Here is a 26,669-nt window from a genome sequence, read left to right on the forward strand (position 1 = left end):
GAATTCTCTACATACCAAATGGTATTTCAGGAAATACACCTCAAAAGTCATAACTTCCCTGTAATTCCACTGCTATCTGCTCTCTCTGAACCATCGGTGTCTCTCACTGGGATTGTGGTAAGATGTTCCCAACTGGGCCCTTTTTGGATCCACTGTAATCATGTCTTCTATAATTCAACAGCAAGGGTCATTTGAAAAACAAAAATTATAATATCACTCCTCTGCCTAAAACCTCTCCATTGCTTTCCACTGCACATACAAGATCCAAATGTGTCTCATGGCCTACCAAGGTCTGCATTATGTGGCCCCTCCATATATCCATAAACTAACCTTGACCTGTACTCCCCACCTTTCAATAAGCTTAAGCTACCAATGGTTCTTTTAGATTTTGAATATGCCACACCCTTTCTAGCCTCAGGGTCCTCACACATACTGTTCCCTCTGCCTGCGGTAGGCTTCACATATATGTCAGATGTCCTTAGAAAGGCTTTTCCTCACTTCTATCTAAATTGCTTGCCACATTTATTCTCTGTTGTAATAATTGGTATTCTACATGACATCGATTATAATTGGAAACTGCATATTTGTTTGCTTACTTGTGAATTGTCTATCTCTTCCGCCAGGCTGTTCTCTGAACACAGGACTTTATGCCTATCTTGTTCCCATATCCTACAGGCTAGCATAGTGTTTGGCACAGTATGCTGTCAACAAACACTTGCAGAATGAATACATGCCCCTGTGTAAGGAAGAGAGGAGCAGTGCCCTTCCTCTTCCCTAGGACCAGTGAGGCTCTTTATAATGAGCCGGTCTAAAGCACGCACATATGGGATGCTTCAGGTTATGCTTAAATTTATCATTATTCATGAGGGCATGCCTGAGTTGGGACCAGTACATAAGTTGTGGGGCTCTTGCAAAATAAAAATGCAGTTTCCTTGTCCAAAAAGTAAGAAAAAAGAGTGAAGTTAAAAGTAACAAAATATGGATGAAACCTTTTTTTTTTTTTTTTTTGAGACGGAGTCTTGCTCCGTGGCCCAGGCTGGAGTGCAGTGGCTGGATCTCAGCTCACTGCAAGCTCGGCCTCCCAGGCTTACGCCATTCTCCTGCCTCAGCCTCCCGAGTAGCTGGGACTACAGGCGCCCGCCACCTCGCCCGGCTAGTTTTTTGTATTTTTTAGTAGAGACGGGGTTTCACCGTGTTAGCCAGGATGGTCTCGATCTCCTGACCTTGTGATCTGCCCGTCTCGGCCTCCCAAAGTGCTGGGATTATAGGCTTGAGCCACTGCGCCCGGCCGGATGAAACCTTTTTCTTTAGAAATGTCTTATGGATAAACCCCTTTGGCTTTGAGAATCTCTTATTATTTATGAAATGTAATGGGGTAATGGTAATACATGCATAACAACATAAAGTTGAAACTTACAAAATCATTTTTAGTGTCAACCTTTTGTATAATATAATAATACTTTGTTAATGATTCATCTTGACTGACCTTAAAATTATTCTGGTTTCCTTTGATGAAAATTCATTTATCAGTCACCAAAATTTATACTTTTAACAATTTCATTTTTTATTAATATAATTAAAAGTAACACCAGATACTCTTGGCACATGTAAGATCACAAGTAATTTTTATGTTTAAATATCTAGGGGAATTTCTCGGATTATGGAATTTTTACTGGAGCAGCCAGGTGTATTTTACAGACTATGTCACCTTTTAGTACATCTACAGTTGATTAGTCTCATGAGCAATTTTTCTAAAAAGATTTAACTCTTCATGCAAATTGGCTTCATGTAAGTCTGAATTTAATTTTGGATTTAAATTCATATAATAATATTTTAATGTTTCCTTTGACATCTGTAAGTTATGAAAGTTGTGTAAGAAACTCAATGTGGCTTCATGGCCTGCATGTAATTCAAAAGGCCTGGTTATACATTCTATGGTTTATCTTCCAATTACATAAAAAAGTTACTTGTATAGTGAATTTTATAATTATATTTTGAAGCATCATATGAATGTAGCATTTTTTTCCCACTGAATGTAACAATTTTTATATTTAATTTCTATGTCTTTAGCCTGTGATATTTGCTTCACCATTTGCTTCTGTTTCAAAAACAGAATGTGAACACCTTGAATAATCCTAATTCTTACATATGCTCTGTTGTAATGTCCATATCTACCCTTATATTCTGTAGTAATTTACTTGCAAAATCTAGTCCCTAAGGGCCAGCAGTTTTTGTCCTAGACCTCACACTAGCTAGTTCCATTTGAGCAAACACCACAGGTAAGGCTTTGAGAATGAATGGTCAAGTTCCCTCCTATGGAGCACACTTATGCTCTCCTAGACGACGATCCTATGGTGCTCTTTTGATCCAGGCTGTGGCCATCTCTGGTGGCTAGTGCTGCTATTGTAGGTCCCATTGGAACAACCCCTGTCCCCAGGACTTCCCCAGGCACGGGCAGGCACACAGGCAGCTGGGGCAACTGTTCTGGGTGTCCACTGCCTACTGCCTGCTGTCCTCCATGCCTGTTGGCTTGAGCCTGTGTATGTCTATTGCCTACTGGCATCTCCCCTACTCATATTGCATGCTCCATTGTCCCAAAGACTTTACTTAGAAAAAACAAGATCAAAGATAAAATTATTAAGAATTTCAACCTGGTAATAGCAGAGCATTCAACCAACAAATGGTTAACTGCACAGGTCCCTGGCCCATAAAGCTAGCCCTGCTGGGTCTCTTTTGGTAGAGTAGTGGATCTTGCTCTGGAAAGCGTGGTGACACTGGCAACTGAGATTGTATCTCCCCTTTATTAACTAAAGTCCATAGTTTATATTAGGGTTTACTCTTTGTGTTATACATTCTGTGGGTTTTGACAACCGCATAATGGATCCGCCATTACAGAATAGTTTCACTGCCCTAAAAGTCCCTGTTCTCCACCTATTTATCCTTCCCTCCCTATAGCCCTTCATTGTTTTTTTCCATTCTCACTGTCATTCTCTAATACAAAGGTATTCTAATCCCAGAACAAAAGACAAGCCATTAAACCAAGTATTTTGAGTAGTGAGGGTTAGCAGGGAATGGGGAGGGTGGAGAAGGGCACATGTTTTTGGAGAAATCGGTTCCTGTGTTGGTTTCCAAGTCAGAAAAATTGAGATGTTATACACACTATTTGTGTGGACACCACACATAATTGTAGAGAGCAGCAGGAACTGTGTTTGCACCAGTAATGGCCAAAAAGAATTATAATAATAAAAATAACAATTTTTTTTATTTTTTATTTATTTTTATTTTTTGAGATGTAGTTTCACTCTTCTTGTCCAGGCTGGAGTGCAGTGGTGCAATCTTGGCCCACTGCAACTTCTGCCTTCCGAGTTCAAACCATTCTTCTGCCTCAGTCTCCCGAATAGGTGGGATTACAGGCACCTGCCACCACGACCGGCTAATTTTTGTATTTCTAGTAGAGACGGGGTTTCACCATGTTGGTCAGGCTGGTCTGGAACTCCTGATCTCAGGTGATCCACCTTGGTGGGTGCACCTCGGCCTCCCAAAGTGCTGGAACCACAGATATGAGCCATTGCACCCCACCAAAATAAGTTTTTACATCATAAAGACCACATACACTGTCTTTCAGATTATCTGGCTGGTACAGGTGCTTAATGAATGTTTGTTGAGTTAACAAATTTATGTATAAATTCTGGATGATTTAACCTCACTATGAAATTGTGTTTAACACATATATAGTCTAAAACAAAATTAGTTATTCAAAAAAATAGTAATTCATTAGTTTTATTTCCATGTATAAGCATACTTTAATTTCTTACAAAAAAAATCTGTCTCCATTCTTTACCTTTTGCTCACACATCTATTCACACACAGACACACAAACACACACACCTCTGTGCTGAATAAGTAGGCTTTATTTGACTTTGTCTTTTCCTTTTTACTTTAATGATTTTACCTAATTGTTAAAGACTCTATTTCACATTATCTCTTATAATTATTCCTTCAATTTTATATAAAGAGGGCAAATGAGAACAAAGCCAAAATTAAATCTAGTTTTGCTTTGATTATAGTTCTCTTTCAAGAGTTTAGTGTGCATTATGCTGATGAGGCTTGGTAAACCCAATTCCAATTTAAGCAAACACAATTGTTGAATGAATACTTTGGCATAAAGTTGCTCCTCTGTAGGCCAAATATCTAGCATGTAATTTTATTTCACTATTGTATCACAATAGAAGTATCATAGCTCTGGAAATAAGCTTAAATCTTTGTGTCTATAAGGAGTCCTCTTCAAGGAAAAAAAAATGTTTCAAAAGTTGGTACTTATTTAATCTCAAAGGGATAAGCTGTTGATCTATTTATTGAAAAGTATAAAAGTAAAGTATCTGACCATAAATTACCAAATTGTTTCCATAAAAACATATTGTATTTTTGCATATATTTGTATTTACAAAACAAAGAGTTAAATAACATTTATCTAATCCAAAATGAGCAGGTATTCTATGTAGATCTATATAGGTTGAGGTTTTAAAATGTTTAATAGTAATGTTTATTAGAGTATTTAATAATAATTGAAGATTATTTTTATTTTTAAAGTGCTAATTACAACTTATTTTCTTTTTTTTTCTAACTATAGTATTTTAATTTTTAACTGGAGTTTTACTTTATGATCTCAAGGTACCCAGAGTGGGAAATAGTTCTGAAACAATGCTAACTTGTTTTATTTGTTCTTTTTTCATTAGCAAAAGTAAAAGCTTATTTCTCCCAAAGTGTTTAATAAGACAACCTTCCCTACTTACATTTTGTTATTTCCTGTTTATTGGCCAAAAACAGATTGCTTTTACCACAGAGAGTTATCTACAATGATTCCAAAGAGAAATATTGGATTGGCAGTCTGGGAAATGTGTACTTTTCTGCTATTTTTTTCTTCTTCTTACTTTTGTGTGTGTGTGTGTGTGTGTGTGTGTGTGTGTGTTTGCTTCACATAGCTCAGAGTATGCTATCCATGTCACAGACTTTTCATGTGTGAATTGAAATTGAGCTTGAGGAAACACACTAACAAGAAAGCTCATTTTTATTTTATTATTTTAAAAATGCCTTCCAGAGAGGAGATTGGATAGTGCAGCGATTAGGTGAGTAGTCTTAATTCCTGAGATCTGTACCTCTGACCCAGCTCACAGAGATAATAAATTTTTAAAAACTGTTTTTGCTACTGATAAAATTACTGAATTGTTTGAAAATAAAGAACCCACAGAGCTTGCTTCTAGTCTAATTGACAATTGCTGTTTCCCAAATCACTGCCTTTGTGCCTATCTTACCCGACCACAGAAAGTGTACTCTTTGGCTCCCCCAATAGGCTATACTGTGAAGTCTTTCCATTGCAGTTTGAATTCCCTCATCTTCCAAGATCCATCTGATTTCTCTTATTTTCTTTTTCAACAAAAAGTATATTCAGGTCTTCAATGATCTGGCCAAGTATTGGTTTCCATTTCTACTTTCCTACTCATTTTACTCAATTTTGCTATCATCGTCTGGACTAGGTATACATGTTCCATAGCTCTCGGTTTCATCAAGGATGTGGTTCAATATTTGCATTAAGCAAAATTTGGATGTTTTATACTCAGTTATGAGCTGTTCAAGAGCAATATGTATTTCAGCTATCTTTGCACTAACTTGTATTTAGGAGAATTTTAAGAACCTAGTAAATGCTGAATGAATATTTGTTGAAAAAATAAAGATATGAATTAATGCTCCATAAGTAATAACTTGGAGATAGTTCAGCAGGGGCAGGGTGGGAGATGTGATTATCTTTCACTAATTTGATTTAAAGGACAAGTATTTAGTCCAGTAGGTAGAGTACGGAAGGTAAGTCAATACCCTAAATATCTATGTAGATTTGATTATTTATTTACTCCCAACAGTATTAACAAAGGATTTGAGGTGTCTTAGATGACCAGATAGATGAGCTGGCTAGGAGAAACTTGCAAATAGATATAGCATTCAGGCTTAGGTGCAGTAACAAAGAGATGTTTGGATAGTGCAACATTCCAAGTACTAAAAGGTGAATACTTGCTTGAAGAGATAATTAAAGAGACTGAAAAACATCTAATGAAGAGAGAAAACTAATATTTGAAGACATGAAACTTAAAATGTGTCAGTAACAAAATGATCAATACTGGTTGAAGGAAATAATAAATTTATATCTAAGCTTTGTGTTAAATTATTGAGCTATCTATATCATTTTAGATGTTAAGATATACATAATTTTCAGTGCTCTTTACATAATCTTTTGCTTGCAAAAATTAACATTATCTATCTATTTATTTATTTATTTAGAGACAGGGTCTTATCTGTCACCCAGGCTGAAGTACAGTAGTGTGATCATAGCTTACTGCAGACTTGGAGTCCTGGGCTCAAGTGATCCTTTACCTCAGCCTCCTAAGTAGTTGGGACTACAGGTCCATGCCACCATGCTTGACTAATTTAATTTTTTCTTTTTTTCTTTTTTTTTTTAGAGACAGAGTCTTGCTGTGGTGCCCAGGCTGCTCTGGAATTCCTGGCGTCAAGCAATCCTCCTGCCTCAGCTTCCCAAAGTTTAGGGATTACAGGTATGAGCCATCTTTCTTGGCTTGCAGATTTAACGTTTTGAGTGCCATGGATCTAGATATTCCTGTAATATATACTTGAAATAAGTTCATTGCTTTCAGATGGAATTATGACCTTTTAAAGCAACATTCTGTGTTGAGTGCAATTTACCTAGTACTGTCTAACTTCAGCATAAAAGTCTTTACTGCAGTAAACTGACATGGGTCACCCAGTCCACATATCTAGCACAAGCTTAAAAGTATTCTCCCATTTTTAAATAGAGATTTTATTAAGACAAATAAGGAGTTAGCTTAGAATGACACAACCTATATTGTGACGAGATCTGTCCACATTTTAATCTTCAGTTGTTATGAGCAGCTCTCTCAAAACAACCATGATACAGGTTGTTATGACATCAATCCTGGAGCCTTTCAGAAGAGCCCTGATGTGACCAAGATTCTTTTTCTCTATTTTTATCTGGATTCTTCCTCTCAGGTTGTCATGTGTTCTGTATATTGTTCTTTTCCTGTGCTATTTCTGGCCACTTACAATTTATATGAGTCTTTGTACTTTTAATCAGGGTTCTTACTCCCATGCCTGGCTCATGAACTTTATTCAAAGTTCATTTTCACCGTATCTGTTTTATCAATTTTATTGCTGATGAAAGTTGCTTCCTCCAGTGTGTTCTGTAGGATGTCTATTGCCATTTATTTGCTATTTCTGGAATAATTTCTGTGCGTATGTGTGTGTATATCCTGAGTGCCTTATTGTACTGAATTGCTATGCTATAGTGTCAGTAAAACTATAACATAGCAGGTAGAAAAGGGAGTTATTTTTTACTTTTTATCTTAAACAAAAGTCACAAGAAACTCCAGAATGTTTCTTTAATAAAAATACGGAATTGCTGTTAAACAGAAATGCAGTTGTCATGGCATGTTCCCTGTTAAGCCATGTTAAATACGGTTTGGCAATGAACTTTGCTATTTAATTATTTCATGTCCTTTGTTGTTTAGGATGTACTGACCCAAAAATCGTAATAGGCATCAGTGATCACCTGAATGGCAGTTACTCCAAGCTATAGGCATGGTGACTTGGAAATATTGATCCTCTCTACAATTCTAATCAACTTCGACTAATGCAAGTCCTGTGATATAATGTAGGAATGGAGGCACAAGGCATTCTGAAAAAGGTGAACTGTGTACCACATGGACTTAAAAATAGTACACAATTATAGAGGAGAACAGAGGAAAAAGAGCACAAATGTCAGCTTAAGTATACAGATGGCAGGGAAAGGATAGTTGTAGGAAAAAGTATGGAAAAGGAAGGGAAACTAAGTATTAATTAACCCATTGGATAAAATATTCTTTAACCTTGGGAGAGATAAAATGCATATGACAGGAAGCTGTCTTCGTGAATACCGAGAATATTGCTGCTTAGGAAGAAGAATATTGCTCTGTGTTCTTTGTCTTCTGAGACGAGACAACCATGAATATGTTTTAAGTGAATAGATTAAATTGTGAGGATATGCTTCTGGATTTTCAATTATCTTAGGAGACACTAGTAATCCAGGAAGAGTATTTCTTTACCACCTGTAGTTAATATAATGAGGTCTCATATCTTTCCATGTTGCCTGCAAAAGGGCAGCTTCCTGTTTGACTCAACCTAACTTGGTTTTGCTGACAGAAAATCATACAGGTATGTACGTGTGTTTATCTATCTCTATCTCTGTATCTATCTTCTTCACAAAGAAAAGGGTTGCTTAGGTAGTCCTGAGTGTTTTCATAGTTGTTTTTTGTTTTTGAACAATACAGCTATAATTACGCACCTTTCAATACAAAAGGTCATGACACCCTCACCACCCCCATTTAAAATAAAATATTTTGGTGTGGATGAGAAAGTCTATAAATTATTAGCTTTAAATGTTTTAAATTGATTCTATTCAATATTTTCTGTGGTTACACCTGAATACAACCACAAGCAGTGATAACATTCTAAAAGTTACCTGAAATTTGTTGGGATAATATGAGAAACAAAGTATTTGAGTGGACTGGACATATCTGTCTTGTTCTGTGATCTGTGCGGCTCTCTGCTTTCAGTATGAACTGATTTGATCTGAACTCGTTCAATCAACAGCACTCTTGGAGGGTTAGGCTTCACTGGCAATCATGTGACTCAGGGCTGTGAAGGTCCTCAGCTGTTTTCCTAAAGTGTTATTTCCTAACTATACACTTTTAGAAAATGGAGCTGCTATTGTATAGAGGACTCAGAGGGGTAACTTTTGACACTTCTAAAGCAAGTCTACACTATGATTTCTACACTTTGTGGCATTTCAATTTATCTAAACTCTAATCAAAACAGCACCCAGTGTTCCTTGCCTAAAAGCAAATCATCTTCTTGACAGTCCCATTTCCATTTACTTGTTATCATCCTTCTGTCTGCTAACCTTATAATTATGTTTGACGCTTCCTCCTCCCTCACCCTGAAAATCAATCAGTTGACAACTTTTGTAGTTTCTTTCTCTATCGTGTCTGTTCCACCCACTTTGTCTGTTTTCTGTGCTAGTACTCAAGAGGAGAACCTTATTATATTTTGGCCTGGCCTACTCTGGCCCATTTAACTTATCTTTCTGACAATAGCCAAATAAAATTCCCTAAAATCCAGTTCATACTTTATTACTTCCCAATTCAAAGAACTCAAAGGTTTCCCTTAAGTCTCAGCAATATAATCGCAACCTTACTTTATTGTAGTACTACTAGTTTTCTACACATTCTACCTCATATTTACTATAGTATTACTAGTTTTCTGTGCTTCAAGCCATTTACAAGTCTGATTATCAAAATGTGGTCAGAATCCTATACTTCAAATCTTATTTCCCTTCTAGATAAAATGGTATTACTCCCTCAAAGTAGCTCTCCTTCCCATCCATGATCTTAACCACAAACAAATTTCTCCACCTACTATGTCTAGCCTAAAATGTTCTATACCTATAGTGCCTTTTCAGGTGCCACCCATGGTCAAGCTTCAGCCCTGGTCTGGGGACCTTTTAATCCTCAGTTCATTTACTTATATTTCTCTTTGACACTTTCTTCATTCTTTCCTTACTATGTTATATTTTATTCTAAATTTGCTAACCCCCAGGCTCTGTCTCTTCTCTGCGCAGAAAGCAAATTCCTCACAGAAATCCCTTAATATCATGCAGTCATTTGACATGTAGTAGGATTTTTCAATACATTTTTGTTCTGTTCAATAACTGATGTTTCTATAAACTTATATTTTATTCTTGACAGAAACAGCCAGGGTATCTCCCATAATCTTCTTTTGCTATAAATTATCAGTTTCTTGTCACTCTTATTCAGAGAAAAAGATAAATCACTTACATTCAGAACCTATTATTTCCCATTGAGTTAATTTGGCTTATACAGAAATTCTATCAGTGCTACAAAATAGCAAACTCTCATGTACTTGTAAAATTGCTTTTAAATAACTTTAAATGAAAAAATCAATGAAAATAATATAGTATTTCCACAAAAGGGAAATGGTGATAATCTCTCATTTTTAATAGGAAAACAACATTTAGGAATCTCATTTTCTCGTGGTATTTATGATAGAAATGAGTTGAATGTAAATCATAAATTTTTGGTCAGATACTTTTTTTGGAAATACTATACTATTACAGTTTTCTTTACATTTTAGGGGGGTAAAATCCACCTGTTATTTTAATGTATAATACAACACCTTGAGGTTTAAATTTTAGAAATTAAAAAATTGGGACCCAGAAATATTAAATGAACAGTCCAAATTACAGAAATAAAAAATACTAGAAGTAGGACTTAAAACCCTGATCTCCTGTTTAAACAATGCATGCTTATTCTACGTCACTCTGAGACTTTTCATGAAAACCAAATTATCAAGAAGATATAGGAATTATTAGAGCCTGCCATTTTCCTATTGGAAAGTACTTTTGTTTCAGATAAATCTAGCTGTCCAATAATTATTGTCCAATAATGTATTAGTTAGGGTTCTCTAGAGGGACAGAACTGATAGGATATATATAGAGAGAGTAAAGTTTATTACATATTAACTCACATGATCACAAGGTCCCACAATAGGCTGTCTGCAAGCTGAGAGCCAAAGAGAGCCAGTCTGAGTCCCAAAACTGAAGAACTTAGAATCTGATGTTCGAGGGCGGGAAGCATCCAGCACAGGGGAAAGATGTAGGTTGGGAGCCTAGGCCAGTCTAATTTTTTTCACATTTTTCTGCCTACTTTATATTCTAGCTACACTAGCAGCTGCTTGGATGGTGCCTACTCAGACTAAGAGTGGGTCTGCCTTTCCCAGCCCACTGATTCAAATGTTGATCTCCTTTGGCAACACCCTCACAGACACACCCAAGATCAATACTTCTCATCCTTCAATCAAGTTGACACTCAGTATTAACCATCACAAGTCCACCCTTTCTCAACTTGAACCCATACACGTCTCCTGAGATCATACATAATCTTTAGATAAAGAAAATGATAAGGTCATAATTACGCTTAACGTAATACAAATATCCTTCATACAACTGGAAATATATCAATTCCCAACCCAAATACGATTACATAAAGTTAAACACTGATGTGAAGTCAATAAATCTTAGATTACCTGAATTTATTTTAGGAAAAAGGAAATAAAATGAACTTGTTTTCTTAGTACAAGGGTATACATGCACAAACGTGTTTTTAACAAAAGAGGGAGGAAATACTCATGACAATTACAGTCCTTGTTTCTGCAGCTGGTCATGTGGTCATAGCTGGTATTGATGACTACCTTCTTCTACTACCCATTCTGTATTCCCTTTGCCTTCAGCAAGCACCTCAGCAGGTTGTGGTATTTTTCCTGGTGGAGAGACCCAAACCTTCATTCCTGCAGGGTGTATGTCATTTGTAGTCCTGCCTGGATTGGGCTGTTGTAGTTTCTCATTGATATTAACCACAGGGCATGGTAATACTAAGAGATACCAGATGGATCTCTGTATTCCATGTATAATCTTCCTTACCTCCATTGTGGAGTAGTAGACTGATTTCATCTCGATAGTCCTGTTCAGTCGCCCTAGCCAACACTGTATCTCCCTTCTTAGCCTGTTGACTTAAGGGTAGGAGGAGCCCAAAGTGTCCAGGTGGCAATCTTAACTTTTAGTTTAATGGAATTGTTGTGTTTACTGATGGTAGCATTCCTTCCTCTGGAACTAAGACCTCTAGGTCAGCAGAACATAATTTCACGGGGACAGGAAGCAAAAAATTTGCTAGTGCACCACTAGGGGTGATGCTGTGTGGTGCCACTTCTACTTCCACCCCCTGATTCCTGGACCTGTGAATCCTGGCTCTCAGAGAAACAGTACCATATATTCCATGCTGATTTAGTGCATACATGGTCTTCTGGAGAAGTTTGCCCCAGTCCTGCAAAGTATTGTCACCTAAAACTGTGATTTCAAAAAGCCATTCCAGTGTTCTGTCATTCCAGCTGCTTCAGAATTATGGGGAACATGCTTAGGTCAGTGAATTCCAAGAGCATGAGCCCACTGCTGCACTTTTTTATCTGTAAAGTGAGTGCCATAGTCAGAGGCAATGCTGTGTGGAATACCATGACGGTGGATGAGGCATTCTGTGAGTCCACGAATGGTAGTCTTGGCAGAAGCATTATGTGTAGGATAGGCAAACCCATATCCAGAGTAAGTGTCTATTCCAGTGAGGAGAAACCTCTATCTTTTCCATGATGGAAGAGGTCCAATATAATCTACCCGCCACCAGGTAGCTGGCCAATCACCCCAAGGAATGGTGCCATATCAAGGGCCCAATGTTGATCCCTGCTGCTGGCAAATTGGGCACTCAGCAGTGGCCATAGCCAGGTCAGCTTTGGTGAGTGTAAATCCATGTTACTGAGCCCATGAGTAACCTCCATCCCTGACACTATGGCCACTTTGTTCATGGGCCCATTGGGCGATGACAGGGTAACTGGGGAAAAAGACTGAGTGGTGTCCACAGAACGAGTCATCCTCTCCACTTGATTATTAAAATCCTTCCCTGCTGAGGTCACCCATTGGTGAGCACTCACATGGGATACAAATATCTCCACAGTTTTTGAACACTCAGAGAGATCCATCCACATACCTCTTCCCCAAATTTCTTTGTCACCAATTTTCCAATCATGCTTCCTCCAAGTCCTTGACTTTCCAGTCAAACCATTGGCTACAGCCCATGAATCAGTATATAATTGTACATCTGACCCATATTTCCTTCCATGCAACGTGCACAACCAGGTGCACTGATTGAATTTCTGCTTACTGGGAAGATTTTCCTTCGCAACTGTCCTTCAGGGATGTCCTAGAAAGGGGCCGTAGTGCTGCAGCTGTCCACTTTCGGGTGGTGCCTGTATATAGTGCAGAACCATCTGTGAAACAGGGCCTAGTCTTCTCTTTGTGAACTTATAGGGAATTTCCCATGAGGCCATCAGTACAGGCTGGGGTAGCAGGGGTGGACTCACTTCCATTTGAGCCACTTCCTCATGTAACTTACTTGGGCATTTGAGCCACTTCCTCGTGTAACTTACTTGTGCCTTCATCACCTGCTTGAGCCCAATCACATATATACCACTTCAATTTGATCATGGAATGTTGCTGTGCACACCCCAGTTTATGGCCAGATGGATCAGAAAGCACCGGTTCATGATAGGCAGTTCAAGGTTGATGACCCATAGCTACACATTCAGTTTCCACCAAAGCCCAGTAACAGGCCAAGAGCTGTCTCTCGAAAGGAAAGTAGTTATCCACAGAAGATGGCAGGGCCTTGCTCCAAAATTCTAGAGGCCTCTGCTGTGATTCACTGATGGGGGCCTGCCAAAGACTCCAAACAGCATCCCAACAGTCAGATAGGGATCTGTCACTGACACCTCCAGCACCATTGGATCTGTTGGGTCATATGGCCCAAGTGGCAGAGCAGCTTTCACAGCAGCATGGACCTGTTGCAGAGCCTTCTCCTGTTCTGGACTCCACTCAAAACTGCCAGCTTTTTGAGTCATTCAAAAAATGAGCCAGAGTAACACATCAAATGAGGAATGTGTTGCCTCCAAAATCCAAATAGGCCCACTAGGCATTGTGCTTCTTTCTTGGTTGTAGGAGGGGTCAAATGCAGTGACTTATCCTTCACCTTAGAAGGAATGTTTTAACAGGCCCCACACCACTGGACCCCTAGAAATTTTACTGAAGTAGAACATCCCTGAATTTTAGTCAGATTTATTTCCCATCCTCTGGCACACAAATTTCTCACCAAGAAGTCCAGTGTATTTGCTACTTTTTGTTCACTGAATCCAATTAGCATAATATCATCAATGTAATGGACCAGTGTGATATCTTGCAGAAGTGAAAAGCAATCGAGTTCTCTCCGAATAAGATTATGACACAAAGCCAGAGAGTTCATATACCCTTGAGGTAGGACAGTAAAGGTAATTGCTGGCTTTGCCAGCTGAAGGCAGATTGCTTCTGGTGAGCCTTATGAACAGGAATGGAGAAAAAGGCATTTGCCAAGTCAATGACTGCATACCAGGTACCAGGAGATGTGTTAATTTTCTCAAGCAATGAAACCACATCTGGTACAGCAGTTGCAACTGAAGTCATCACTTGGTTAAGCTTATGATAATCTACTGTCGTTCTTCAAGGCCAAATGGGAAAGTTGAATGGGATGGGGTGGGAATCTTCACCCCTGTGTTTTTCAAGTCCTTGATGGTGGTAGTAATTCCCGCAATCCTTCCAGGGATGTGATATTGTTTTTCATTTACTATTTTTCTAGGTAGAGGCAGCGCTACTGGCTTTCATTTGACCTTTCCCATCATAATAACCCTCACCCAACCAGTCAGGGAGCCAATGTGGGAGCTCTGCCAGCTGCTAAGTATGTCTATGCCAATTATGCATTCTAGCACTGGGGAAATGACCACAGGAAGAGTCTGGGGACCCACTGGACCCACTGCAAGTAAAACCTGAGCTAAAACTTCATTAATTTCTTGACCTCCAAAGTCCCTGCTTTAGCTGGAGGACCACTATGATGTTTTGGGTCCCCTGGAATCAACGTCAGCTCAGAGCCAGTGTACAGTAATCTCCAAAATGTCTGATCATTTCCCTTTCCCCAATGCACAGTACCTGGTAAAAGGCCAGAGGTCTCCATGGAGTGGGATGGGAAAAAGATTAACAGCATAAATTATTGGTAGTACCGTGGGATCATTCCCAAGGGTACCCGGCGTCCCCTTCATTCAAGGGGTTCTGGGTCTGTAAACTGGCTCAAGTCTGGAAATTGATTGAAGGGCCATGATTCTCTCCTTTTATAATTCAAATTAGTATTTTGTCCATTCGACCTAGAAGTATTCTGCTTATATAAATTAAGTAGGAATGCTATAGGTTTACTATCAATTTCACTTCTAGGAACACCATGATTAATTAGCCAATGCCAGAGTTCTACATGAGTGACTATTCTAATTGTTGCTTTATCTCTGCTTTCCCTTATGATAGCTATGCCCACCTCACCTTTGAGGGTTGAGTGCTGCCACTTGGCCTCTGCTGCTTCAGGGTCCAATTATTCCCACTGTATTTAAATTTTGTAGTTGAGTGACTCTGGTTTCCACTGTAAGATCTGACATATGGAGAAGAGCAATTACAGGGCTATTCAAAGACGCAGGTGCTGCACTCACAAATCTATTTTGCAAGACTTTGGTCAAGGGTATATCTTCTAGACTCTCCCAGCTAGGATATTAGGTCTAAAATGATTTATCCATGCCACCATCCCAATCTCCCTAAACCTTTTGATCCCTGCCTGTACATTAAACTAAGGGAGATCAAGCATTTCCAGCTTGCTCACAGTGGTCCATCTTTTAATCCATATTTCAGCTAACCAAGCAAATAAACTATCAGAATTATTTTTAACTCCCTGAGCTGCAACATTAAATGTAGAGTCCCTCCCTACTTAGTGGGCCCAGGTCAATAAATTCAGCCTGATCCAATGCTATGCTCCTTCCACCATTATCCCACATCCTTAATACCCATTCCTATGCCTGTTCTACAGATTTCTGTTTATGTAAATTAGAAAACTCAAGCAGTTCTTTGCAAGTGTAGCACACCTCCTCCTGGGTCACATGCTCAACCTCCCCTCTAGGGGCCCACTGGGACTTTAGATTAGTTATAGGTCTAGAAGCAAACAGGGGTGTTGAGGGTGGCTCCTGAGGAGAATCAACATTATCTTGCCTGGCAACTGCCTCAGGGGAGGCCATCACTGTTGCCTCAGGAAGTGCAGGGTTTATCTCCTCAGAGAAGGCTGGAAAGGCTGATGGCAGCATGGGTCAAGGAGGGGATGTTGCCACTACTGGGATGGGGAAGTTGTTTCTTCTAGAAAAAAAAGTTTCATCAGAGTTTATAAACTCAGTGTCCCCAGTGTTATCTGGGTCCTCCACACACACCTATTTCAAGTTGCAGGGTCCCATTCTTTTCCAATCAATGCCCTCACTTTCACAGTAGACAAATGGTGAGGCTGTGCATGCAACTTTCGTTGCAGATCAGCCACTCACATGATAAGAGCTTGTGTCTATTTTTCTGCAATTTCAGCTTTTTCTCTACAGGAGATAAGACTCTCGCTCAAGGCAATGTTAGCAGCTTTGAGGCTCAGTAGCTGCATCTAAAGCCAGGAGACAGAATCCCTGAGTCCATTGTTTTCTTTCATAACTGTGTCCACTGAACTTAGGAGCAACCAACTAACTTCATTATGTTCCTTGGTTCTGCACATATGCTCAAAGGTATTATGTATAGAGTCACAAATTTCTTGCCTCTCATAAGTGGTGAATCAGAAGTGTCAAATACGTTTATTTTGCATAAGTTTCTAAACAGTTCATGCCAAAGACTATCAGTGTTCTCCATAGTATTAGAAGTAAAGTCTTACCATTTATGGGTCTAATCATATTGAGCAGCCAACTCCAGAAACCCCAAAACCAATGAAAGAACTCCATCCTTAATATTCTGTTCCTATAGAACCACTCCTGGTACCAAAATCTGCATTAGTCAGGGTTCTGTAGAGGGACAGAACTAATGGAATGGATATATGTATATGTATATAAATAGGAATTTATTATTAACTCACATGATCACAAGGCCCCACAATAGGCCATCTGCAAGCTAAGGACCAAGGAGAGCGAGTCTGAGTCCCAAAACTGAAGAACTTGGAGTCTGATGTCTGAGAACAGGAAGCATCCAGCACAGGAGAAAGATGTAGGCTGGGAGGCTAGGCCAGTCTGGCCTTTTCACCTTTTTCTGCCTGCTTTATATTCTAACCATGCTGGCAGCTGATTAGATGGTGCCCACTCAGACTAACGGTGGGTCTGCCTTTCCCAGCCCACTGATTGAAATGTAAATCGTTGGCAACACCCTCACAGGCACACCCAGGATCAATACTTTGGATCCTTCCATTCAATCAAGTTGATACTCAGTATTGGCCATCAAAAATAATTTCAGATTTTATTTTTCCCATGCTACAATTACTCATCCAGTGATTTAACGTTTTTCACCAAATGATTATCGATTATTTATAATATACCAGGAACAGCGTTGGGTTCTATACAGAATAACAAACAATGCAGACATAGATTCTTTCTTGGCAGAGATTACAGTTTAGTAAGAAAGGCAAAAAATTATTCGTTCCATTAGTTCCAATTGGCCCACTGAAAACATTAAAAATGTCAAATAAAGTTTTAAAAAATATTTCAAATACAATATTGAATGAAGATGACCATAAAGTAAGAAATGTTCAGAAGCCCAAATCAGAGTGAGAGTGGGAAATCAAAATGGCAACTGTTCTCCTAATGGGGCTCCTATTTTGGACTATCTTCTGGACCCTGGTGACTTTTTTTTCTTTTTGAGATGGAGTCTCTCTCTGTCGCCCAGGCTGGAGTGCAGTGGCCGGATCTCAGCTCACTGCAAGCTCCGCCTTCCGGGTTTATGCCATTCTCCTGCCTCAGCCTCCCGAGTAACTGGGACTACAGGTGCCCGCCACCTTGCCCGGCTAGTTTTTTTGTATTTTTTTTTTTTTTTAGTAGAGATGGGTTTCACCGTGTTAGCCAGGATGGTCTCGATCTCCTGACCTTGTGATCCACCCGTCTCGGCCTCCCAAAGTGCTGGGATTACAGGCTTGAGTCACCGCGCCCGGCCGACCCTGGTGACTTTTGCTAAGAAAGCCAAGATAGTGAGCCTCAGAAATGACCCAGTTTGCAGCTGTGTCCCCAAAGGCTATGCCATCAGACTAAGTGTAAGCTAGGAATGGGACAAACACGCAGAAGGGAACTTTTTAAAAAGTGTCTATCTCTCTTTGGGAAGAGAGAAAGCAAAAGTCTCTCTACCATTTAAAACCAAAAGTTAGTTCTTCCATGGGTTTGTAGCACAAAGCCTCACTCCACAGAAACCAGAGAAATCCAAATGAAAAGGAGATAATATTTACCAGACATTAAATTGGCAAAACTTAAATCTGTTGGCAACAGGCACTGCCATCAACATGATGAAATAGAACTGCTATGGAATGGTGGTAATACTGAAAATTGGGACACCCACTTCAGAGAGCATAAAGTTAGTACTTGTTAAAATTGAAGATGCCCGTATTCCATGATGGAAATTCTGTATCCAGAGATATATCCTTGAAAATAACTTCACATATGTGAATAAGGTAACTTATGTTAGGCTATTTATGGCAGTACTGCTTATAATAGGAGAAAAATAAAATAATTAAACTATTACCAGAAAGAAAATAAAGAGTGGCTTAAACACATAATGGAATAATATAGAATGAAACAAAGAAAAAAGTGTATATATACATATATATGTGTATATATATATATAAAAATGTGAATAAAAACAGCATATCGAGGGAGAAAAGATAAGTCAAAAGAGGGCAAAGTATATGGTTTATGTAAATGAATATATTGTGTATGGATACATATACATGAAGTGAAAGTATAAAATACACTGGTAATTGATACATCACAAATTCACAACTGGAGAAGTGGGGAGAGAAAAAGGATGCTGAAGACATATTTATAAGATATAGTTTTTCTATAAAAGGAAAAGCATAATGATGCAAAGATGGCAAAATGCTGCCATCTGGTAATATTATTATTATATTATTTTGGTGTTTTCTGAATATTTTAAATATTTTATTATTAAATGTAAAATTTTGAGAAGAAAATCTATAATTGAATCTAACCACATTCACTGATTGAGGAGAAAAAAATAATATGATTATTCCAATCAATGCAGTATAAACACTTGGTAAAATATGACTCCCATCTGTGACTTTAAACATCTTAGAAAATTAGATAGAAATGAAATTTTCCTTACTCTATGAAGATAATTTCTAAAATGCTACAACAAAATTCATATTTCACTGTAAAGTTTAGGAGCACTCTCTCAAGTGGATAATGAAGTCCATCTTATCTATTCAAAATTATGTTGTATGTCCTTGTTAACACAAAGGTCAAATTACAATGATAAGAAATAAAAAGGAAACAATAAATTTTTATTTTGTGCAGATAATTAATTGAACCTAGTGACAATCTTTAGAACTAAAAAGAATCTGGTCGGGGGTTGATTATAAGATTACCATAGCAATACCAATAGTATTTCTACAGAGTAGCTACTTACTCTAAAACGTAATAAAAAGAGATCCCATTTTTCAAAAGCAACAACTCTTTTTTTTTTTTTTGAGACGGAGTCTCGCTCTGTCACCCGGGCTGGAGTGCAGTGGCCGGATCTCAGCTCACTGCAAGCTCCGCTTCCCGGGTTTACGCCATTCTCCTGCCTCAGCCTCCCGAGGAGCTGGGACTACAGGCGCCCGCCACCTCGCCCGGTTAGTTTTTTGTATTTTTTTAGCAGAGACGGGGTTTCACCGTGTTAGCCAGGATGGTCTCCATCTCCTGACCTCGTGATCTGCCCGTCTCCGCCTCCCAAAGTGCTGGGATTACAGGCTTGAGCCACCGCGCCCGGCCAAAAGCAACAACTCTTTACAGTACCTAACAAAATGTGTTCAAGAAATTTAATCTCATAAAATATATGTGAAAGTGTAAAAATGAGCCAAATAAATAGAAGCCTGTCCCATGATCTTGGGTATAACTATCATAAAATTGTTAATTTCTTAAAAGTCAAGTATTGAACAGGGTTTATTATGAGAAATGAATCTACAATTTACATGAAAGAATCTAAAATACCCAAACTTGCAGGACAAATTTGAAGAAGAGATGGGTTATGCAAGACGGAAGTAAGAGGAAAGCAGACATACAACCTGCACACCACACACACACACACACGCACATATACACACATATATACATATATACATATATATACACACATATATATACACACACACACATACACATACACAATCATAGCAAGTAGCCCAATGGAATAAAATGTCAATCATGGAAAATTTACATAGGAAACTTGGCAGAGGATTGAGATAACACTAAATATAGTGAAGGAAATAATTGATAATTTAGTAAACAGAATTGGTAAAATGAACTCTCCATAGACGTAAGAAAATATAGAGGTGATTTTTGTCTCAAAAAATAAAGAAAGATATTTCCTAATGGATTCAGACCAAAATGTGAAAAGTATATTTCAATACTTTTTTGAAGTATTGAAGACCAAATGTGAAAATTATGTTTCAATTCTTATTCATATGAATAAGAATGTACAGAAAATTACCTTTATATTATTGAAACGTAAAAATATTTTGAGAAGGAACAAAAACTATAATCCACAAAGAAGGAAATTTATAAATTTGCAACATCGAAACTATAACTTCTCTGTAACAAAAATCAACAAACAAAAATATTTTTAAAGATAAGTCACAAATATAAAAATTATTTCTATTCCTACCATCACTAGGTTTAGTTATTAAAAATATACAAAACGTGTATCAAATCAGTAAGATATAAGTAGACTAATAGAAAAAGGGGCAAAGGATTTGAATAGGCAAATTACACAAAAACAAAAACCCAATGGGCATTTCATATTAAAAATGTCCTGCCTTGGAAGTAATCACATTACTACAAATCAATTCAACAATGAAATATGCATTGAAATTCTTAAATATGAAGAAACTTTAAGTCTAATAATAGTAATATTGGCAAGAATGTGGGGAAATGCATTCATATGGTGCTTTTAATACCTACAAGCTTTTTGATGAACAACTTCTTATAATTTTTAGGAATATTGAAGATGCAGGAATTCCTTAGAGAATTTGTGTATTTACTACAGAAAATTTACTACAGAAAATGCCTACACACAAGTACAAATACTTCAAAGAATCTCATTATAGAATTGCATGTACAAACAGATAATAAAGATGCCCATCAGTAAATAAATGGATAAAGTATGGTACATTCCTACAATGGATTCCTATATAGCAGTTTTAATGGAACAAACCTACATGCTTTATCTAAATATAGATAAATATTATTAATATTATATCAACTGAAATGACAAGCAAATGATACCAGTAGTAAACATTATATAAATCTAAAAATCAATACTATATATCATTTAAGATAAACATTAAAAATGCATGCAGATGAAAGGGAAAGACAAACTAACATCTGAACAATAGTTACCTTTGTGAAAGGATGAAGGGAAAAGAATGGGTTGAGAGAAAAATGCTCCTGCTATATTTTGTTTTAAAAGCAAAACAATTTTAGCTGCCATGAATTCTAGGGAAAAGAAAAACACAAAATAAAACAAAAGAATTGAAGGAAATATAACAAACCAAAACCTTTATGTATTAAATATTAAATAAATTATGGATTTCTGGTAAAGTATTTTATCTTTTAGCCAATTCGTAATTAAAAACAAAGAATACATAGTAAAAATTAAAAAGCAATCATCACAATCAATTGTAATGACAGTTACAATACAGAAAATACAGACTAATAGGAAAACTAACAGTAGTCAAGCCTGAAATAATCTACACAATTATGTTAGTGATACCAAAACAGACACCTAGACCAGTGGAACAGAATGCGGAGCCCAGAAATAATTCCACACACACACAACCATCTGATCTTTGACAAAGTTGACAAAAACAATCAATGAGGAAAAGACTCTCTATTCAATAAATGATGCTGAGATTACTTTCTAGCCATATGCAGAAGATTGAAACTAACACCATATACAAAAATCACCTCAAGATGGATTAAAGAGTTAAATGTAAAATCTAAAACTATACAAACTCTGGAAGAAAACTTAGGAAATACCATTCTGAACATAGGAGCTGGCAAAGATTTAATGATAAAGTCAACAAAAGCAACTGCAACCAAAACAAAAATTGACAAATGGAACCTAATTAAAGACCTTCTGCACAGCAAAATAAACTATCATTGGAGTGAACAGACATTCTACAGAATGAGAGAGAAAGTATTTGCAAACTGTGCATTTGATGGAGGTCTACTACCCAGAATCTATAAGAAACTTAAAAAAGTTTACAAGCAAGAAACAAATAACCCCACTAAAAAGTAGGCAATGGACATGAAAAGACATTTTTCAAAAGAGGACATACACGTGGCCAACAAGCGTAAGAAAAAAGTTGAAAATCACAAATCATAAGAGAAATGAAAATCAAAACCACAATGAAATGCCATCTTACACTAGTCAGAATGGCTATTAGTAAAAAATCAAAAAATAACAGATACTGGCGAAGTTGTGGGGAAAGAAAATATTTATATGCTACTGGTGGGGATGTAAATTAGTTCAGCCATTGTGGAAAGCAGTTTGGTGATTTCTGAAAGGACTTAAAACGGAATCACGGGCTGGACACAGTGGCTCACGCCTCTAATCCCGGCACTTTCGGAGGCCAGGGCGGGTCGATCACCTGAGGTCAGGAGTTCGAGACCAGCCTGGCCAACATGTTGAAACCGTGTCTCTACTAAAATTACAAAAATTAGCTGGGCGTGGTGGCAGGAGCCTGTAATCCCAGCTACTCGGGAGACTGAGGCAGAAGAATCACTTGAACCCCGGAGGCAGAGGTTGCAATGAGCCGAGATCATGCCACTGCACTCCAGCTGGGTGATAGTGAGACTCCGTCCCCCCTACCCCACAAAAGGAAAAAAACCAGAATCACCGTTCAACCCAGCAATCCCACTACTGGTTATATAACCAAAGGAACATAAATCATTCTACCATAAAGATGGATGCACACATATGTTCATCACAGCACTATTCACAATAGCAAAGACACGGAATCAACCTAAATGTCCATCAGCAGTAGGCCAAATAAAGAAAATGTGGTACATATACACCATAGAATACCATGCAACGATCAGAAAGGAGGAGATCATGTTGTTTGCAGCAACATGGATGGAGCTATCCTACGTGAACTAACACGGGAACAGAAAACCAAATGCCACATGTACCTACTTGTAAGTGAGAGGAGGATGAGGATCAAAAAACTGCATATCGGGCAATTTACCAAAATAACAAACATATACATGTACCCCTGAACCTAAAAGTTAAAAAAAAGAACAGTATCCTAGTAGAATCTCCTATCTGAAGGATGGATTGAGTCAACAACATGAAGGGGTCCTTAAGAGCCAGAGGGAAAGAGGGTTCAAGCAGAAGAAATATCAGATATGAGATACCCAATGTAAGAAAAATCAAGAATTCAATTAAGTAAGAGTCAAGTACTCCTAAAACAGCATTTCTCAAACTTGTCTGACCATTAGAATCACCTGGGGAGCTTTAAAACTTCTACTGGACTTTCTCAAACTTTAACTATAAATTACCTGAGGATTTTTTTTTTTTAATGCAGATTTTTATTTGACAGGTCAGAATTCAGTAGGATTCTGACCTAAACTCAGTATTTAAAATATCAATAATAGTCTTATAAAATGGCAATAATTAATTATAAAAAACAATAAAAGAGGTTCTATTTTCAAAAATGACATATATTTCACAATATCTAGGAATAAATCTACAACATATATTGAAGAACATCACAATATCTAAGGATAAGTCTAACAATATTTGTTGAAGAACTGTAGTCACAAAATTATATAAGATACCAGAAATATGCAAAAGTGGCCTGAATAAACAGAGAGCTATTCTATGGATTTGAATGAAAATGTTAAATACCACAGAGGTGTCAATTTTCTGAAAGTTTTGTACCCAACAAGATTATTGGCAGTGTGCCCTAGATTCTGCTTCTCTAATAAATTTTGGATGATGCCACTACTATTGGTTCACATAGCAAGACTACTGTGTAGGGATGTATGTGTGTTTGTAGGTGGAGAGAGGAGAGGTGTAAGTTTGGCTGTAGAAAGTATCAGGAGATAGAAGATGGAAAAATGATGAAAGAAATATACACAAAAGTATGGGTAAAGAGCCATAATGTATGTAACTTACTCTTAAATTGTTCAGAAAAACAATTGTGTGTGTAGGTAACAGGAGAGAGAGAGAGACAGAGGGAAAGAGGGGGAAGGGAGGTGAAAACAGGAGGGAGAAAGAGAGAGCAGCAAATAGGATAAAATGTTAACAATAAATCAATTTCAATAAACAGTAAAAAAAAAATGAGAAAAATGAAGTATTGGGGGAATTCTTGAAGCATTTCAAACCAAGAAATGCTATGAGCAAGTTTTTGAGAAACAGCACTGGGCTACCGACAGTGTGAGAGACTGGATAGGGGAGGGATGAGTGAGAAAGGTGAAAGTATTCAGGAGACATTTAGCAGAATTTAGGTGAAAAATAATGGCAAGGGTTAAAGCACAGTAGGATAGATTTTAAGCACCATTATGGCTCTGTATTCACTTTCATTGAGGTTTTCCTTGTACAAGTTCTTCAGACACAGTTAATTATTTTTGTTCAAGCTTTTATTATAAACAGAACGAGGTGAGTAGATAAGAGATAATATTTTTGAATAAAAACTAAACAGCATGACATCTTTGTTACTCTGAGATACGTTTTTGGTTTGTGGTTTTTGTTTTTCCGTTTTAGAGACAGGGCCTTGCTTTGTCACTCAGGCTGGAGTACAGTGATGACTTCATAGCTCACTGTAACCTTGAACACCTGGGCTCTGAGGATGCCCCAGCTTCAGCCTCCCCAGTAGCTGGGATTACAGATATGAGCCACCACCCCGGCCAAAGGTATGTATTTCCTTCCCAATTTTCAACATATGTTCCCTTAGGGTGCTCTTACATCTGTTTTGCCTGGGACAATCCACATTGTGCACCTCTTGTCCCAATGTAATTACTAATACTTTTTTTTTTTTTTAATTCTTAAAAGTGACATATTTGGAGAGGTTGGCCATTCTTCCTTTAATAAAAATATCCATTGTCACATGCTTTGGTGGATGAAACACTGACTTTTCTCTGGATCGGTTTATTTTAATGGCAGGCATAGTCAGCTTTACACAAAGGAAAGTGTTCCAGAGTCAGCCAAAATATGTGTGTTGTGCTTATCCCTCTACTGCAAAAGTAATTAAGAATGCCTATCCAACTCAGCAGTAGCACCTTTACATATGACCAGCAACAGCATTTTGTTAGTTTAAGCAATACTCCTAGGTTTTCAAATTCAGTTGATCATGTAGAAACACATTGACTTTACAGCTATTGCTGCATATCTCTCCCTTGTTCACTAAGCTCCAAGTGTACCTTCTTCCTGCCCCTCAAAGGCATGAAGCTCTTTTATGCCTCAGGAAAGTTTTTCAGGCTTTTTTTTCTCCCTGAAAAACTCCTCTTACATTTTCATCTGCTCTCAGCCTTCTCATTATTTGTCTCAGCTCAAGCGTCCACTCCTCAATAGACTTTCCTTAATAGCCTTTTCTAGCTTACACCCAGGCACTCTTATCACATTTCCATGTTTTATTTTCTTCATAGCTGTTTACAATGAATGAAATTCATATTCATTTTTCTTACATTTAATCAAATTGCTTTTTGACATATTTATTGTCACTCCCTCCCATTACAATGTAACTGTGATGACAGTAGGAACCTTGTCATATTCTTAACCACCATGCAGCCTATGTGTACTACATTGCCTGATTCAGAGTATGTGTTCAATGAATATTAAAACAAGTGAATGAATTTATACCAGCATTACCATTTACAAACAATGTGAATTTAGGTAAGTCATTTAATATTCCTGAGGCTCAGTTTTTTTTAAGTTTGTAAATTCATCATAATAATAACATTTGGTTGCAAGAATTTAAAAATAATATTTCAATTAACACAATTTTCATTTAAGGTAACATAAACTATGTGTTCAGTAAATAGTAGTCATTTTTTGTTAGTGCCTATAGGCAAGAGCGATATCCCACTTCCCAACCATTGAGACATCACAGTTTGAAAATGCAGGATATATAAAATAGATTTACAAAAATCCTGACTATTGATTATATACCTCATTTGGATATAATAGCTTTTGCAATTTTAGAGAATGGCCAATCTCATTTTCAGCTAACTGTATGATATTTTTATGACATTTTGTTATATTAAAGGTAAGAGCATTTGGATGAAAGAATAATCTTTCTGATTACCTTATTGGAATTTCTCAAATTTTCTGCATGTTATTTTTATCTTCTTTTTGAAAAGAGTAAAAAAAAAAAATTCTTCCTACAGGTAGGTAGACAAAACTTCAACGAGATCCCTCACAAGTCAACCCCCTGTGCAGAAACAGAACCACCTGGAAAGAGAACCTCAAGTCTGGGAACCACAGCTAAGCAGCAGTAGCAAAGACCTATGAAATTTGTCAAAAATGGTTTCCTCAGAAATGATGATTTGAACTACATTCTGAAAAATCCTGCGTTTTACACTGAAGTGTTGAGGTAAAATTTGACTTTTGTGTGGACAGGGGTAAAATTGGTATCTCTGCTTTCTTTGGTTTAGGGGCCTCATGTTACTGACCCATTTATAACAAACTTGCCAATGAACAGTCACTGGGAAGCAGGATTTACAAGAAAGTGGATAATTCATTCTTTCAAATCAATCCAAACAGCTTTTATTTTTAAGGAGAAAAATAGAAAAATTTCTACAAGGTTTATAGAACGAGA

The sequence above is a fragment of the Colobus angolensis genome, unplaced genomic scaffold (genome assembly GCF_000951035.1).
Source record: "Colobus angolensis palliatus isolate OR3802 unplaced genomic scaffold, Cang.pa_1.0 Scaffold23, whole genome shotgun sequence".
NCBI lineage: Eukaryota > Metazoa > Chordata > Mammalia > Primates > Cercopithecidae > Colobus > Colobus angolensis.